Genomic DNA, 16,076 nt, shown 5'->3' with positions numbered 1-16,076 from the left:
GTGCATGCACCATGCCCCGCTGTCTAGTGTTCTATCACCACTGCGTCTCCCAGTGTGCATGCACCATGCCCCGCTGTCTAGTGTTCTATCACCACTGCGTCTCCCAGTGTGCATGCACCATGCCCCGCTGTCTAGTGTTCTATCACCACTGCGACTCCCAGTGTGCACGCACCATGCCCGGCTGTCTAGTGTTCTATCACCACTGCGTCTCCCAGTGTGCATGCACCATGCCCCGCTGTCTAGTGTTCTATCACCACTGCGTCTCCCAGTGTGCATGCACCATGCCCGGCTGTCTAGTGTTCTATCACCACTGCGTCTCCCAGTGTGCATGCACCATGCCCGGCTGTCTAGTGTTCTATCACCACTGCGTCTCGCAGTGTGCATGCACCATGCCCCGCTGTCTAGTGTTCTATCACCACTGTGTCTCCCAGTGTGCATGCACCATGCCCGGCTGTCTAGTGTTCTATCACCACTGCGCCTCCCAGTGTGCATGCACCATGCCCCGCTGTCTAGTGTTCTATCACCACTGCGTCTCCCAGTGTGCATGCACCATGCCCGGCTGTCTAGTGTTCTATCACCACTGCGTCTCCCAGTGTGCATGCACCATGCCCGGCTGTCTAGTGTTCTATCACCACTGCGTCTCCCAGTGTGCATGCACCATGCCCGGCTGTCTAGTGTTCTATCACCACTGCATCTCCCAGTGTGCATGCACCATGCCCCGCTGTCTAGTGTTCTATCACCACTGCATCTCCCAGTGTGCATGCACCATGCCCCGCTGCCTATTGTTCTATCATCACTGCGTCTCCCAGTGTGCATGCACCATGCCCCGCTGTCTAGTGTTCTGTCGCCACTGCGTCTCCCAGTGTGCATGCACCATGCCCCGCTGCCTAGTGTTCTATCGCCACTGCATCTCCCAGTGTGCATGCACCATGCCCGGCTGTCTAGTGTTCTATCACCACTGCGTCTCCCAGTGTGCATGCACCATGCCCCGCTGTCTAGTGTTCTATCACCACTGCGTCTCCCAGTGTGCATGCACCATGCCCCGCTGTCTAGTGTTCTATCACCACTGCGTCTCCCAGTGTGCATGCACCATGCCCCGCTGTCTAGGGTTCTATCACCACTGCGTCTCCCAGTGTGCATGCACCATGCCCGGCTGTCTAGGGTTCTATCACCACTGCGTCTCCCAGTGTGCATGCACCATGCCCAGCTGCCTAGGGTTCTATCACCACTGCGTCTCCCAGTGTGCACGCACCATGTCCGGCTGTCTAGGGTTCTATCACCACTGCATCTCCCAGTGTGCATGCACCATGCCCAGCACTTGGGATGCAGAGGTAGGAGGATCACCGTGAGTTTGAGGCCACTCTGAGACTACATGACTACATAGTGAATTCCAGGTCAGCCTGAGCTAGAGTTAAACCCTACCTTGAAAAGCCAAATATACATATACATATATATACATATGTAATACATATATAATACTCTTTTATCTTCTTGCCCCTGCTCCTGTTACCCTGGAGGCACTCCTCAGGAGGGTTATGGTTTTCACTGTGTGTGGTCATGAAGGTACCAGTCAGTCCCTATGTTGTACTGTAGGGTCCATGCCTCAGAGTACTCCTACCCACTCTGTGTCAGCCCCCTTTCTGTTTGTATATGAGAAGTGTGTGTGTTTTCATGTTCATATGTGTGTGAGCAGTTGTGTGTATGCGTGTGTGTGTTCATGTGGAGGTCAGAGGTTGACATAAAGGGGTCTTCCTCAGATGCTGTCCACCTTATTTGCTGAGACATGGTCTCTTGCTAAACCTAGAGACCACTGATTTGGCTAATCTAGTTACCCAGTAAGCCCTAGGGACCTTTCTGTCCACTTCCCTAGTGCTGGGATTACAGGCACACATCACCACACCTGACATTTTACATGGGTGCTGGAGATCTGAACTCAGATCCTCATGCCTGTGTGGCAAACACTACTCACTGAGCCATCTTCCCAGCCCCTCATCTCTTGATAATTGGCTTGTTAATTCTAGTTCTTAGACACTGCTCATATTCCTTCCATTTTAATTTTGCTCCTGATCCCTTCACATATGCCCCATCATCTCTACTTGGATAATTGATTAGTTAATTAATTTAACAACTATTTATTGTGCCTTATTATGAGAGACTCACTGGGGAACATCGTATTAAACAGGCAGACTCTGTTAGAGGCCTAGGTTCTTCAATTGACAAGAAGCAGATACTTAAAGATCAGAGAGTGTTAGACCTGTGAAGAAACTAGACTGGGATAATGTGAGCATAAGCGATCACAAATGATCTGGAAGGACTCTCTGAGGAGGTAACATCTGAGGTGAGACTCGGGTGACGAGAAGCAGCAGCCATATGAGATGCTGCAAGCAGAGGGAACAATTGGGGAGGAGACCTGAAGTGGAATGAGCTTGCTTTCTCTGGAGCACTGAGGCCATTTGTTGGACGATGAGGGTGTTTGAACAGTACTGGGACTGCTCAAAACCATGGAGACGTTTCAAGTTGGACTGAATGCATTTTTTAAACTTGGAGCTGGTTGTGAGTCCTATGGGGGCTGGGGACAGACTATGGTGGTTTGAATTAGGTGTCCCCCATAGACTTGTGTGTTTTGAGTGCTCGGTCCCCAGCTGGTGGCAGTTTGGCATCAGCTCACACTGCACTGTAGGATAGAGGTCTGGCTTTGATGCCCAGTTACTTATTGGACTTTGGAGCCAGAACCTGCTGGCACCAAACAGGCTCAGGCCTGTTAGGAAGGATGGGCACGTGCCTCTGGAGGCCATGGGGGAAGGAGACAGTTTTATAGAAGCCAGTTATTGGAGTTACATTCTCATTGGTGGGACAAAACACCCAACCAGAAGCAGCTTTTGGGAGGAGAGGGTGTAGTTTAGGCTTACTGTCTTGTTTTGAGGGCTGGCTTCATCATGGTGGAGGAAATGGGCTCACTTCATCTCACATCTGCAGCAGAGGAGGAGCAGCAAGAGCAAGCTGGCTCTGAACACCCAGCAGGCTAGAGCCATCGCCCTCTGTCTTACTCCTTTCGGGGGAAGGTTTCATTATGGTGGAGGGAGCTGGCTCACTTCATCCCACATCAGCAGGAGCGGGAGAACAGCAAGCACGAGTTGGCTCTGAATATCAGTGGGCTAGACTCATCAACCTCAAGGTCCACCCCTAGTAACACACCTCCCTCAGCGAGGCTCTACCTCCTAAAGGCTCCATCAGCTGGTGACTGAGTAGGAGGCTTAATCACAAACACTTGAAGCCATGGCGGACATTTCACATTCAAACCACCACACAGATGAAACCTCCGCAGGGGAAGTGGGAATGGGGGAGAGTAGTTTTCCAGAATTCTCTAAACTTGCTTACCCAAGGAACTTTCAACGTAACAAGAAGACATTACTACGCCCTGCCATGTCCCATCCAGCTACCCTTCCACTCTCTATGTTCTCAGTGAGCAGAGACCTGGCATAGTCATTTCTCCAGGGGCTTGGCAGTCAATCAGCGAAGTGGGCCTCATGGGGACAGTGGTCTCATGAACGGGAATGTGAGTGCATGTGTGTGTGTGTGGGTGCATGCATGTGTGTATGTGCACATGTATGTGTGTATGAGCACGTGTGTGTGTGTGTTTGGCAGGGGTAGCCACGGTTCAGCTCCAGCCATAACTGACATAGAGGAAGTTCGCACGGTTTTACTAGACCTTCTAAGTTTTCAAGAGAAGTCAGAAATCTTGAATTTTATGTGACATCTCCTGAATTTTGCATGCTGGCAACTAAAGTCAATTAAAACAAAAATACCAGCATGGGCCAAACAAAGCTGAGGATGCATTTGGCCCGCGGGTGGCCAGTTTGGGATGCCTGATATAGCATCACAGAGGGACCCGGGAATAGTTAGGATCTAACAATAGCCAGGTACACCAGCCAATAAAAAGCACGAGGAAACATGGAAGTTGAATGCCCGTGTGCTCTGACCAGGAATGCTCGCCTGTTCATTTCCATCTCAGACACTGAAAGCTACCCAGTGTCCCTGCTAACACTGGTTAACCAGTTGATGGTTGGACACAAACTATGCCATACATACTGTCAGTATACATGCATGCTCATTTGTTTTTTCATTCACCCAACAGGCTCTTATGCTTACTGTGTAAAGTGCAATTCTGGTTTTGTGTCGCATTAAAAATCACTTGTGGGGCTGGGGAGATGGCTCAGTGGTTAGAGGCACTTGCTTGCGAAGCCTGATGGCACAGGTTTGATTCCTCAGTGCCCATGTAAAGTCAAATGCAAAGTGGTACATGTATCTGGCATTGGTTTGCTGTGGTAAGACACCCTGGTATGCCCATACATGTTCTTATGCCCACACACAAATAACAGTATTTTTTAAAAAATCCCTCATTTGCAATATCAGAGAGGATGTAATGAGTGCTATAAGTTACAGACAAAGGACTATGGAAGTCAGGCTGGAAAATGATGATTATCTTTTGGGGACCTGGGGAATGCTTCAGGGAGGAGGTGACTTTTCACTTGAGCCTTGTGGGAGTGAGTAAGTGGAGGGGAGGGAGTCAGCTTCAGTGGGATTTTTGTCTGTTCCCAGAACTAACTCAGCCTAGCAAATGATTAAGGTTCACTTGGTATGTCAAGTACACTGGGCAAAATTTGCCCGGATAATTGGTTCACTCTTAATTTGGGTGTGTCTGTGAGGGTTTCTGGATGAGATCAGCATTGGAGTGGATGAAGCTGACGGCCTTCCCAAGTATGGTGGATGTCATGCAGCCTGTCAAGGACCCCTGAGCAGAGTGAAAAGACAGGAAGACTAACTTGTCTCTTCGCTCCTCCAATTTCTCCTTGCGTTTGAGTACCCAACTCTTGGGCCTTTGGACTCACATTGGAGTTTATGCTACCAGTGTTTCTGGGTCTCCAAGTTGCAGATGGCTGATCATGAGACTTCTTAGCCTCCATCTAGCCCTAACCAAGACAGGAATCCATAGGAAGCTGGCAACCAGGAGCGGGAGAGGAAGGGGCTGGGGGAGACTTAGAAGTTTGGGAGAATCAGCTTTCTAGAACTATAACAAACACCTGGCTCATGGTTTTAGACTGAAGCTGGGAGCCCAGAAACTGGTTCTGGCAGGAGCAGGTTAGAGAGGGACACAACTATGCCTGCCACTGCCTCAGTTAGCCTTGGGAGCCTTTGTGACATTTGCTCAGGATTCAGTGTCCAGGAGACAGTGGCTGGCTGACTTGCTGTAGCTCACCTCTTCCCCGTTCCCCTGACAGATGTGGGTCCTGACCTTCCTACTTGCTCTGCAGTGGGTGTGAGAATTCCCCTCCCAGGACTCTGTGCAATGAAGACTGTTCCCACCCAGTGCTGGAGGATGTGAAAGGCACTCTGACCTCAACAGACCAAACTGTTCTGTGATGAGGCAGCGCAGGGCCTCTAGAGGACCCTATGCAGTGAGGAGGCTTGTGGATGAGACCAAGCGAGGTGGCCTTTGGACCTCAGGAGTCTGCAGGATGCAGTCCCCGTGTGGTGTGCTTCTGTCTCTGGTCCACACTGAAACATCAGCTCTGGTCAGAGGCGCAGTGGTCCTTTGTGCTGTTAGATATGATGTCTTGTTCTGTCTCAGCTTTCATTCCTCCTCAACTGAAAAAAAAGTTAGTTTCCCAAAGACACATACTTTTTTAGTTCCATAAAGACAGAGAGTGAACAAACTGAAAATATTTATTAATATTGGCAACTGACTACATAGTAGCAAGTGATTAATAAACAGTAACAAGGGGCTGGAGAGATTGCTTGGTGGTTAAGGTCCTTGTCTGCAAAGCCAATGGACCCACCCAGGCTCAGTTCCCTGGTAACCAATAAAACCAGCTGCACAAAGTGGCATGTGAGTCTAGAGTTCATTTGCAGTGGCTAGAGGCCCTGGCATGCCCATTCTCTCTCCCTCAGTCTCTTTCTTTATTATAAATAAATGAATAAAATATCTTTAAAAATAAATTTTAAAAATAGCATAATATGAATAATAGAACTAATCTGTTTACATTGTAGGACAGCCCAGTTATTTCAACTCTGCTAAAGAATCATGTGACATTCACATGCATACTTCCATACCTAGAAAAATGATTGGAAGGATATGAACCAACACATTCAGTGATTGGTGCAAATGGAATCTGGGATGCCCTCCCCATACCCATGTATTAAAAATTGATCTTTAAAGGTGAGTACAGTGGTACACAGTTGTTATCCTAGCACTTGGGAGGCCCAGGCAGGAGAATCTAGAGGAATTCCAAGGCCACTTCAGATACATCATGAAGTTGACACCATCACGGGCTTCTTGGGTGTCTTTGTCTCAAAAAAAAAAAAAAAAAATCAAAACCACAACACAACAAAACAAATAAAATGTTGGTCTTCAGCTTGGTGTGGAGAGGTTGGGGAATTGTTTTCTTATTGTTTTATTTATTTTATTAGAGAGAGAGGGATGGAGGGAAAGAGGGAGAGTCAGAGAGAAAGAGAGAGAGAGAGAGAGAGAGAGAGAGGGAGAGAGAGAGAGAGAGAGAGGGAGAGAGAGAGAGAGAATGGGTATGCCAGGGCCTGTAGTTACTGAAAACGAACTCCAGATGCATGCACCTTGATGTGCATCTGGCTAATGTGGGACCTGGAGAACTGAACCTGGGTCCTTAGGCTTTGCAGGCAAGTGCCTTAACTGCTAAGCCATCTCTCCTGTCCTGGAGGATGTTTTAAGTGGTAGAGCCTGATGGGGGTCTTCAGATCATTAGGGGCATGCTCTTGAAGGAGGACATTGACTCTTGCTCTTTCTTCTTCCTCCCTCTTTCTTTCTGAGTTAAGGTTCACATGTTCCCACCATGATATTTTACATCACCATGGGCCTAAAAACTTGCTGCTCAACTTTTCATGGACGGAGACATCGAAAACCGTGAGCCAAAACATACCTTTCCTCTTTGTAAGTTGATGATCTCAGGTGTTTGTTACAGTGCTAGAAAGTTAACACGATTTCTCTCTAGGTAGTAGTAGGGTTACATGTGAATTTTCTTTCTCTGCTTATTTTCCCTCGCTATAGTTTCTATGGATGCCAACATCAGTATATTTTAAGCAAGAAAAAAAAGTTTATCTCAGAAAAAGAGATTTAGTGAGTATAAATTACTGTCTGAACAGATGGGTATTTATTTATCAATTGATTGATTACATACTATGAATGAACCCCAGGGTCTTGCTCATGCTAGACAAGCATTGAATTATACTGAACTCCATCTTCAGCCCTGAAACGAATATTTTAGTACTAGTCATGAAGACTAGCCAAACCACATTGAGTTATACGTAACACAGGCCTTGAATGAAGCCAAGACTGTGGTTGAGGGATGGGTTGATGTACATCTGCATTGTCTCCAAATCACCTGTAGTCCTTTTGTTCCTATCAGGGATAGTTCTCTGCTTCATAGGTTGTCATAGTGGGTGGAACATGAGACCCCAACTCTCTTATTAATACAAGGCCTGTGTCTTTGTCCTGAACAATGATTTGCCCATGAGATTTAGGATACTTTTACCATAATATTTTTTCAGTTTTATGGCTTTAAATATAACACTAAGTCCTAATAATCAATATTGATTTAACTATAATATCTTATTTATAGACATAGTCCTCTGGTTTGCATATGGACTCAAGCTATAATGGAATAGAAATAAGCCACTCACTTCCCTGGCCCCAGCCAGTAATGTCAGTCCTCGATGAATGGCTGTGAGGTTAAGATGGAGTTTGGGGTTTCTGTTGCTTACTGCTCCCCACTCTTGCCAAAATGGTAGCTACCAGCTACTCAGTCACTGGGGGATAAGCATGCCTCTCTGGATGTTTCATGCAGCACAACTATCAGTCTTAGGGAGACCAACATTCCATTCTCCTTAGAAGGCAGCTCCAACTAGTTTGAAGTAGAAATGTGAGTAGAAACAGGGCCTTGATGGGGAGAGAAACATCGAGAAGTAGAAAGGCTATAGTAGAGCTTGGGAAGACAGGTTTAGTCCTCGCTGCATCCCAAGCAGCCCTGATCAGTTGGAGTGGATTTCTAGGGATGCTACTACTGTGGCTGTCATTAGTGTCAAGAAGTATAGGGCATCAGGAGATGGCTTAGCGGGTAAAGTGCTCGCTGCACAAGCATGAGAACTGTAAGAAACATGTAAGAAACTGGGTGTGGTGGCATGTGTCTGTAACCCCAGTGCTGGGGAGGTGGAGGCAGGAGGATCTCTAGGGTCTGTTGCTTAGCTACTGTAGCTGAATCAGTGAATTCTAGGTTCAGTGCAAGACTGTGTCTCAAAAAATAATATGGGGGAAGGGCTGGAGAGATGGCTTAACAGCTAAGGTGCTTGCTTGCAAAGCCTAAGGACCCAGGTTTGATCTCCAGAACCCACATAAACCAGATGCATAAGGTGGCACATGTGGCTGGAGACCCTGGAGCATCCATTCTCTCTCCTCTAATAAATTTTCAAGATAGGATCTCACTCTATCTCAGGCTGACCTGGGATTCATGATGTAGTCTCAGGGTGGCCTCGAACTCATGGTGATCCTCCTACTGCTGCCTCCCAAGTGCTGGGATTAAAGGCATGTGCCACCACACCTGGCTTTAATATATATATTTGAGAGAGATACAGAAATAGGCAGGGAGAGAGAGAGAGAGAGAGGGAGAGGGAGAAGAGAGGGAGAGAATGGGTGTGCCAGGGCCTCCAGCCAGTGTAAATGAACTCCAGATGCGTGCACCACCTTGTACATCTGGCTTACGTGGGTCCTGGGGAGGTGAACCTGGGTCCTTTGGCTTTGCAGGCAAGCATCTTAACCGCTAAGCCATCTCTCCAGCCCCCCCAAGATATTTTTTTTTTTAAAGATTTTTTTTTTAATTTATTTATTTGAGAGCAACAGACACACAGAGAAAGACAGATAGAGGGAGAGAGAGAGAATGGGCGCGCCAGGGCTTCCAGCCTCTGCAAACGAACTCCAGACGCGTGTGCCCCCTTGTGCATCTGGCTAACGTGGGACCTGGGGAACCGAGCCTCGAACTGGGGTCCTTAGGCTTCACAAGCAAGCGCTTAACCGCTAAGCCATCTCTCCAGCCCATTTTTTTTTTTTAAAGATAGTTGCTGGGTGTGGCGTGCATGTCTTTAATCCCAGCATTCAAGAGGCTAAGGTAGGAGGATAGCTGTGAGTTTGAGGCCAGCCTGAAACTACATAGTGAATTCCAAGTCAGCCTGGGCTAGGGAGACACCACCTTGAAAAACCACATACACACAAAAGATAGCAAACGATTAAGGAAGACATCTAATGGTTTAATGTGGGCCTCTGGCTTCCACATGCACACACACACATGTGGCCACACATGCAAAACATATATACACACATGCACACACACCTCACACAAAACACATGCCAAAAAAAAAAAAAATATGTCCAGGTAGCAAGATCTGCAGCTGCTCCTCAGAGAGGAGGCCTTGGCCTGGTCATCATGATCTGGCGTGGCACAGGTCTGTGAGCAAGGGTAGAGGAAGCCAGAACTGTTTAACCTGGAGGAGACCCAGAGAGACTGGCAAAGCCCGAGAAGTTAAGTCAGGAACCCACTGTTGTTTGTCCAGGAGCTGTGCTCCCTGGTGATCAGAGTATAATATTTACTGTCTAGAATACCCCTTCTCTTTCTGAAGGGTTCTAGAAATCCTCATTGTATTTGGTGAATAAAAGACTTGTGTTGGATTCCTGCAGACCCTTTCCACACTTGCCTCACTATTCATTCACACGTTTGGAACCAGCTCTAGATTACACAAGGGAAGACTGTGGCCTAGACTTGCCCAGTTGAGGTCTCTTTTGTCTTTGTTTGTGAATTGATTCAGAGTGAATAATGAGCACTTTTGGAGGAGCTTCCAGAAAAGCATCTGGTTCTTTTTCAGTACACTTGAAATCATATTCCCCTTTATTATCTCGTGTGAGAAGTTGGGGCAAATCCCCACCTGTAGCTGATGGCTCAAAAAATTTTTTTTTGCATAAAATATTTTGTTTATTTATTTACAAGCAGAGAGAAGGGTAGAGAGAGTGAGACAATGAAAATAAGAGCAAGGGCTGAGGTATGGCTTAGCAGTTAAAGCACTTGCCTGCAAAGCCAAAGGACCCAGGTTCGATTCCCCAGGACCCACAGAGGCTAGATGCACAAGGTGGCGCATGAATCTGGAGTTTGCTTGCAGTTAGTGGAGGCTCTGGTGCACCCATTATCTCTGTCTTTCTCTTTCTGACTCTCTCTATGTTCTCAAATAAATAAATAAATAAGTAAATAAATAAAAATAATAAAGAAAAAAGAAAACGTGAGTGAACGAGCAAGTGAGAGAGAGAAAGAATGGGCATGCCAGGGCATCTTGCTATGTTAAATGAACTACAGGTACATGCACCACTTTGTGCATCTGGATTTACATGGGCCCTGGGGAATCAAACCCTGTGCTGTTAGGCTTTGTAAGTAAGTGTCTTTAACCACTGAGCAATTTCTCCAGCCCTTCAAAAAAAAAAAAATCTTAAGTTTCTTCCTCTCTTTTTACCTTGCTGCCCTCACAATGTGGGTGATGCCTTCTCTCTTCTTGGCATGAAGGCTATAGCAGGTTATTTTGTCCTGCATGCCAGTGATTTGGTCATGGGTTAACACATGACCAGTCTGGACCAATCATAGGGCCATGTCTAAAGGCTGGAGAGGAAGGATATGATGATGGTGTCTGTGTTCGGCATCATCTCCAATAGATCTCCTTCTGTGTAATTTCTCAGACCTGGAAGAACCACACTATTGGCAAATGAATCGGATTAAGATTGGAACGGGTGGCTGTAGGCGGAAAGAGCGGCGCGTGCTTCTGGGGCCCTGGAGAGGAAGGACGGAGTCACAGGAGGGGCTGAGCTGCAGCTGCTGGAGCTCCCAGCCACCGGAGCTGCTCGAGCTGAGCCCAGCCCTCTCTGCGTCCGCTCTCACCGCACACCAGTGGCTCTCAACCCTGGGCAATCACCCGAAGGCATGTGCCGCCGTGTAAACGCTCCGGGCATGGTGGGCTTGGGTTGGTGGCAGTAGTGGGATAAGAATGTACGTGTTTTTACTCAACCCTTTCTTCTCTTGAAGTTCTCCAAGTGTGTTTTTAAAATTTATTTATTTTTTATTGACAACTTCCATAATTGTAGACAATAACCCGTGGCAATTCCCTCCCTTGCCCCACTTTCCCCTTTGAAACTCCACTCTCCATCATATCCCCTCCCCATCTCAGTCAGTCTCTCTTTTATTTTGATGTCATCATCTTTTCCTCCTCTTATGATGGTCTTGTGTAGGTAGTGTCAAGCACTGTGAGGTCATGGATATCCAGGCCATTTTGTGTCTGGAGGAGCATGTTGTAAGGAGTCCTACCCTTCCTTTGGCTCTTACGTTCTTTCTGCCACCTCTTCCGCATTAGACCCTGACCCTTGGAAGGTGTGATAGAGATATTGCAGTGCTGCGTACTCCTCTGTCACTTCTTCTCAGCACTGTGGTGCTTTCTGGGTCATCCCAAGGTCACTGCCATCTGAAAAGAGAAGCTTCTAGTGTAATCCCAGTTACCTTTTGGGATGACTTTGGCAAGTGTTTTTTTTTTTTTTTTTAATTTGTTTTTGTTCATTTTTACTTATTTGAGAGTGACAGAGAGAGAAAGAGGCAGAGATAGATAGATAGATAGATAGATAGATAGATAGATAGATAGATAGATAGATACAGAATGGGCACACCAGGGCCTCCAGCCACTGCCTCCAGACGCGTGCACCCCCTTGTGCATCTGGCTAACGTGGGTCCTAGGGAATCAAGCCTCAAACCGGGGTCCTTAGGCTTCACAGGCAAACACTTAACCGCTAAGCCATCTCTCCATCCCATGTTTTTTTTTTTTTTTTAAAAGAGTAAGTATGAACCGTGTGTGGTGGCACATGCCTTTAATCCCTGCGCTAGGAGGCAGAGGTAGGAGGATCACTGTAAGTTTGAGACCACCATGAGACTCCATAGTGAATTCCAGGTCAGCATGGGCTACAGTGAGACCTTACCTCGAAAAACCAAAAAAAGAATAAAAAATAAAAAATAAATAAAATAAAAAATAAGTATGTGTGCATATGTGGGGCTGGAGGTTGACGTCAGGTGTCTTTATTGCTCTCCATTTTATTTCTTTAATATTTCTTTATTTGTAAAGAGTGAGAGAGAGAGAGAAGAGAGGAGAGAGGCAGATAGAGAGAGAACGGGCATGCCAGGACCTCCAGCCACTGCAAACAAATTCCAGATGCATGTGTCCCTTGTGCATCTGGCTTACGTGGGTCCTGGAGAATCAAACCTGGATCCCTTAGCTTCATAGGCAAACACCTTAACCGCTAAGCCATTTTTTCAGACCCCATTTTATTTCTTGAGTCAGAATCTCTTGCTGAGCCCAGAGCTCACCCATTCAACCAGTCTAGCTAGCCACTTTGCTCCCGCAATCCCTGGTCTCTGTCTCCCAAGTGCTGGAATTACAGGTGTGTGTTACACGCCTGCCTGGCATTTCCATGGGGGCTGGAACTCTGAAATCAAGTTCTCACACTTGCACAGCAAGCACTTTTACCCGCTAAGCTATCTCTCCAGCTCCAGGTTTTGTTTCTTAAAACAAAATGGCCCATATACTGGAGATGGCCTGGGTCTCTCAGCCCTCGCCACATGGTAGCGTCTTTAACTGTGTGTGTCCCTAGTTCCTGTATAGCCCTGACCATGCCAGCCAGCCAGGTCCAGCTGGTGAGGGTGAAGCCTCTTGTTACTTCTGTGTGGTGTTTCTTAGAGGCATAGACTCTTAACACAAGGGGATAGTCACAGCCCTTCTTCTTGCCTCCTAGGGGCACCAAGAAGCTCACAGGGCACCCTGCTGCCCCTGGCCATCCTTGGTCTGGGCCATGAGGCCATCTCAGGGAAAACAAGCCACTCACTAGGCGCTCTGGACTCTCCGGGTGGCACTTCTGACACCCTGGAGCTTTCGGAAGGCTCTGACAGCTGCCGCTGGGGGCTGGGGGACAGGTAGAAGGAGAGGGAGATGCATTTTTAAAGATAACCTGGAGGCAAATATAATATTTATACTTATTTATCCTCAGAGCTCGTTGCAAGGCCCCAGACTTGTCTAATGAGCAGGAATTGCAAAATGGCCACAAGTCCTCCTCGGTTGTCTGCTCAGAGTCCCTGAGCAGTTTCACGGACCCAGAGTTTTCAACCGTGTGACCGCTGCAGGCAAAACGGCTGTAAGGAACACCAAGATGTGTAGCAAGCGCCTAACTCCCAGAGGCATCGAGCTACAAAACTGCCAACCCAAGAAAATGAGACGCTGCCTCCCCACTCCTCACAGACTACAGAGCATCCACACATGTATCCACACTTGGCATGCCTGACATGCATGTGCACACACATGTATTCACTGGGAGACACACAGAGGTCTTTGTGTACCTTCATGCCTCTCTCACAGGCCTGTGAATATGTCTCTGTCCAAACCTATACACCCTTCCCAGCAGGGGTAATGTAAGGCACGCTGCCCTGGGATGCCTGTGGGTTGAGGTCCTGATGTAAAGTGGGGCTCTTACCTGCCCTGCCCATGCTGGACACCAGGGGCCATAAACAATATGTGAAGGGGCTTCCTATATGACAATCACAAGATTGGTCGTGACCAAGCTGCACTGGACTGAGAATGACCTAGATTTTTTATTTTTTATTTTATTTTTATTTTTCGAGGTATAGTCTCACTCTAGTCCAGGCTGACTTGGAACTCACTATGCAGTCTCAGGGTGGCCTTAAACTCACAGTGATCTACCTACCTCTGCCTTTTGAGTGCTGGGATTAAAGGCATGTGTACCATGCCCAGATGACCCAGATTTAAAAAAAATATTTTATTTATTTATGTGCAAGCAGATCTCATAGAGAGATAGATAGATAGATAGAGAGAGTGCTTGGCCATGCCAGGGCCTCTAGCCACTGCAAATGAACTCCAGACACATGCACCTCTCTGTGCATCTGGCTTACGTGGGTGCTAGGGGATTGAACGGGGGTTGTTAGGCTTGGCAGGACCACTGAGCCATCTCTCCAGCACGACCTAGTGTTTCTTATATGTGTATCAAGTGCTCATGCCGAACATCTGTATGCATAGTTGACATAAATGCACATCCAAACAAATATGGATGTATATGAACAGAAAAAAAATAGGGTTCTTACTAACTGTATTAGCACACAAATGCTATACCGTCGGGCAGGTGTGGGCTTCTAGATTTTACTCTTGGGGATGGATGAAGCCCTCACCTGATGGGACTGCATCTGCCCTGGTGCCTGACTCCCCATACTGGGTCAGGCCTGCTGTTATAAACTCTTGAAGTCACTGCGGTTTCCTTGTCTTGAAGCACATAACACAGTTGTTGCTCGTCCTTCACCTAGGATACTGGGTTTTCTTTGCTCTGTCATCCTGGCTGCAGGAGGGAGGGACATGTCTCTCTGCTCGATGTTTACTAAGCAGGTGTTTAGTAAAAGGATAGGTAAATAAAGGGCAGGGCCCTGCTCTTCTGTTTTTGCAGCTATGCACGCCCCGTGAGTGTATGTGGACGCCACGCAGGACAATGTTGGGTGTCTTCCCTCTATTGGTTTTTTCTAACTGTTATAGGCAATTATAGGCAATTAAATCATGATAATTCCCTCCACTCCATCCCCATTTCCCCTCTCAAGTCCACCCTCCATGGAATCCCTTCCTTCCATTTTGTTTCCTTGAGACGGAGTCTTCCTCAGTCCATAGCTGCCATGGTTTTGGTCAGACTGGCTGACCAGCAAGCCCCAGCCATTCTCCAGTTTCTGCTCCCCATAAGACTTGGGTGACAGGCATGCATGGCCACACCCAGCTTTTTATTTGAGTGCTGAGGATGGAACTCAGGGTGAAATCAGGACCTCAGCTCCCTGTCCCATATTCTTACCTGCTGAACTGTCTCCCAGCACCCAGACTACATGTTTTTATGCTGATGGAGTGTGGCTTGACCTTGGCTAATGCTGGGTAGGAACAATTCAGGGGTCAAGTGTGTACATTTTCAAATGTTCTTTTTCTGGACCTTGCTAGTTTTAAAATCTAACCTAAAATATCCACAGATGCTAAAGCTCTGGTCAGCAGGTGTATGTGGCAAGGCTTGCCGAATGACGTGTTTATAATCTTATGCTATCTTCTGCAGCTCTACCTGCGCTCAGTGGAATAACCTGTCTACGCCTGCAACAGCCAGACTGGAGCGATGGTCTCCACGGCCTCCCTTTTCCTCCCCTCGCAAGTCTTCAGGAGAAAGGTCTGATTCTCAGAGTCGATGGGACGAAAGGACTGCGAGACCCGTGCCCAGCCTGAGACCGTGTGCACTCAGGTCTTTCTCCATCTTCGCCTCCTGCTCTGTGCCTGGGGAGCTTGAGCCCAGCCAGCTTTATTTTCAGACTTCTCTGCTTGAAATGTAGCCAGCAAGACTCGGCTGTGGAAAACCTTCGTGAAGGTCTAGTGGGACAATGGAGGAAGAGGAAGGACCCAGGATGCTCCGTTCTCTTCCTATTTCAATGGAGTTTCCTACAGAGGCTGCATCTCCTGTGTGTCCCCCACCCATTCCTTTTGTTGTGGGGTGCCCTGTTCATGGGCTCCAGTGATACCACCTCCTCCATTTGTCTTTCAGTCTGGAGGTGACAGTACTCATCTCTGGTCACCTGACTGTCACCATTATGTTGGATCTCATCTTTGTTACCACCTTTGTAGCCTATTCTTACATTAAATTCCTTCTGTAATAAATCTTTATGGTTTCTGTTTTTTTTTTTTTTTTCTGTAAGGCTCTGATGAATTGTTGTTCCAGTTGAGTTGGGGTCTAATTTTGAAAGATCAGCCCTGTCCCTAGAGTAACTGGTCCCATGACTGAATAATTCTTCAAAACTGCCAACCAACCACCCCTATCCCTGCCTCTTACCCCTATCACAGTCATGGAAGGGCTTTTTCTCATGTCTGCTATTTTGGAAGACCTGGGGATAACTTTACACTCACATCTA

The 16,076-nt window shown here is 47.3% G+C and overlaps 2 long non-coding RNA genes across 2 annotated transcripts in view; both read left to right on the top strand.

Moving 5' to 3' along the window:
• The window catches only part of LOC123460876, a 162,661-nt gene extending 146,836 nt beyond the window's left edge, over window positions 1-15,825 (top strand). Inside the window, exon 2 of the long non-coding RNA XR_006637257.1 lies at window positions 15,236-15,825. This is a non-coding gene — a long non-coding RNA (uncharacterized LOC123460876). The remainder of the gene's footprint in view (window positions 1-15,235) is intronic.
• On the top strand, window positions 6,053-10,927 carry LOC123460877. The gene is made up of 3 exons (XR_006637258.1): window positions 6,053-6,217; window positions 6,842-6,961; window positions 10,796-10,927. It is a non-coding gene; the product is annotated as an uncharacterized LOC123460877 (long non-coding RNA).
• Window positions 15,826-16,076: the final 251 nt, after the last annotated feature.

The sequence above is a fragment of the Jaculus jaculus genome, chromosome 5 (genome assembly GCF_020740685.1).
Source record: "Jaculus jaculus isolate mJacJac1 chromosome 5, mJacJac1.mat.Y.cur, whole genome shotgun sequence".
Taxonomy (NCBI): Eukaryota; Metazoa; Chordata; class Mammalia; order Rodentia; family Dipodidae; genus Jaculus; species Jaculus jaculus.
This window is presented reverse-complemented; position numbering and strand designations above follow the sequence as displayed.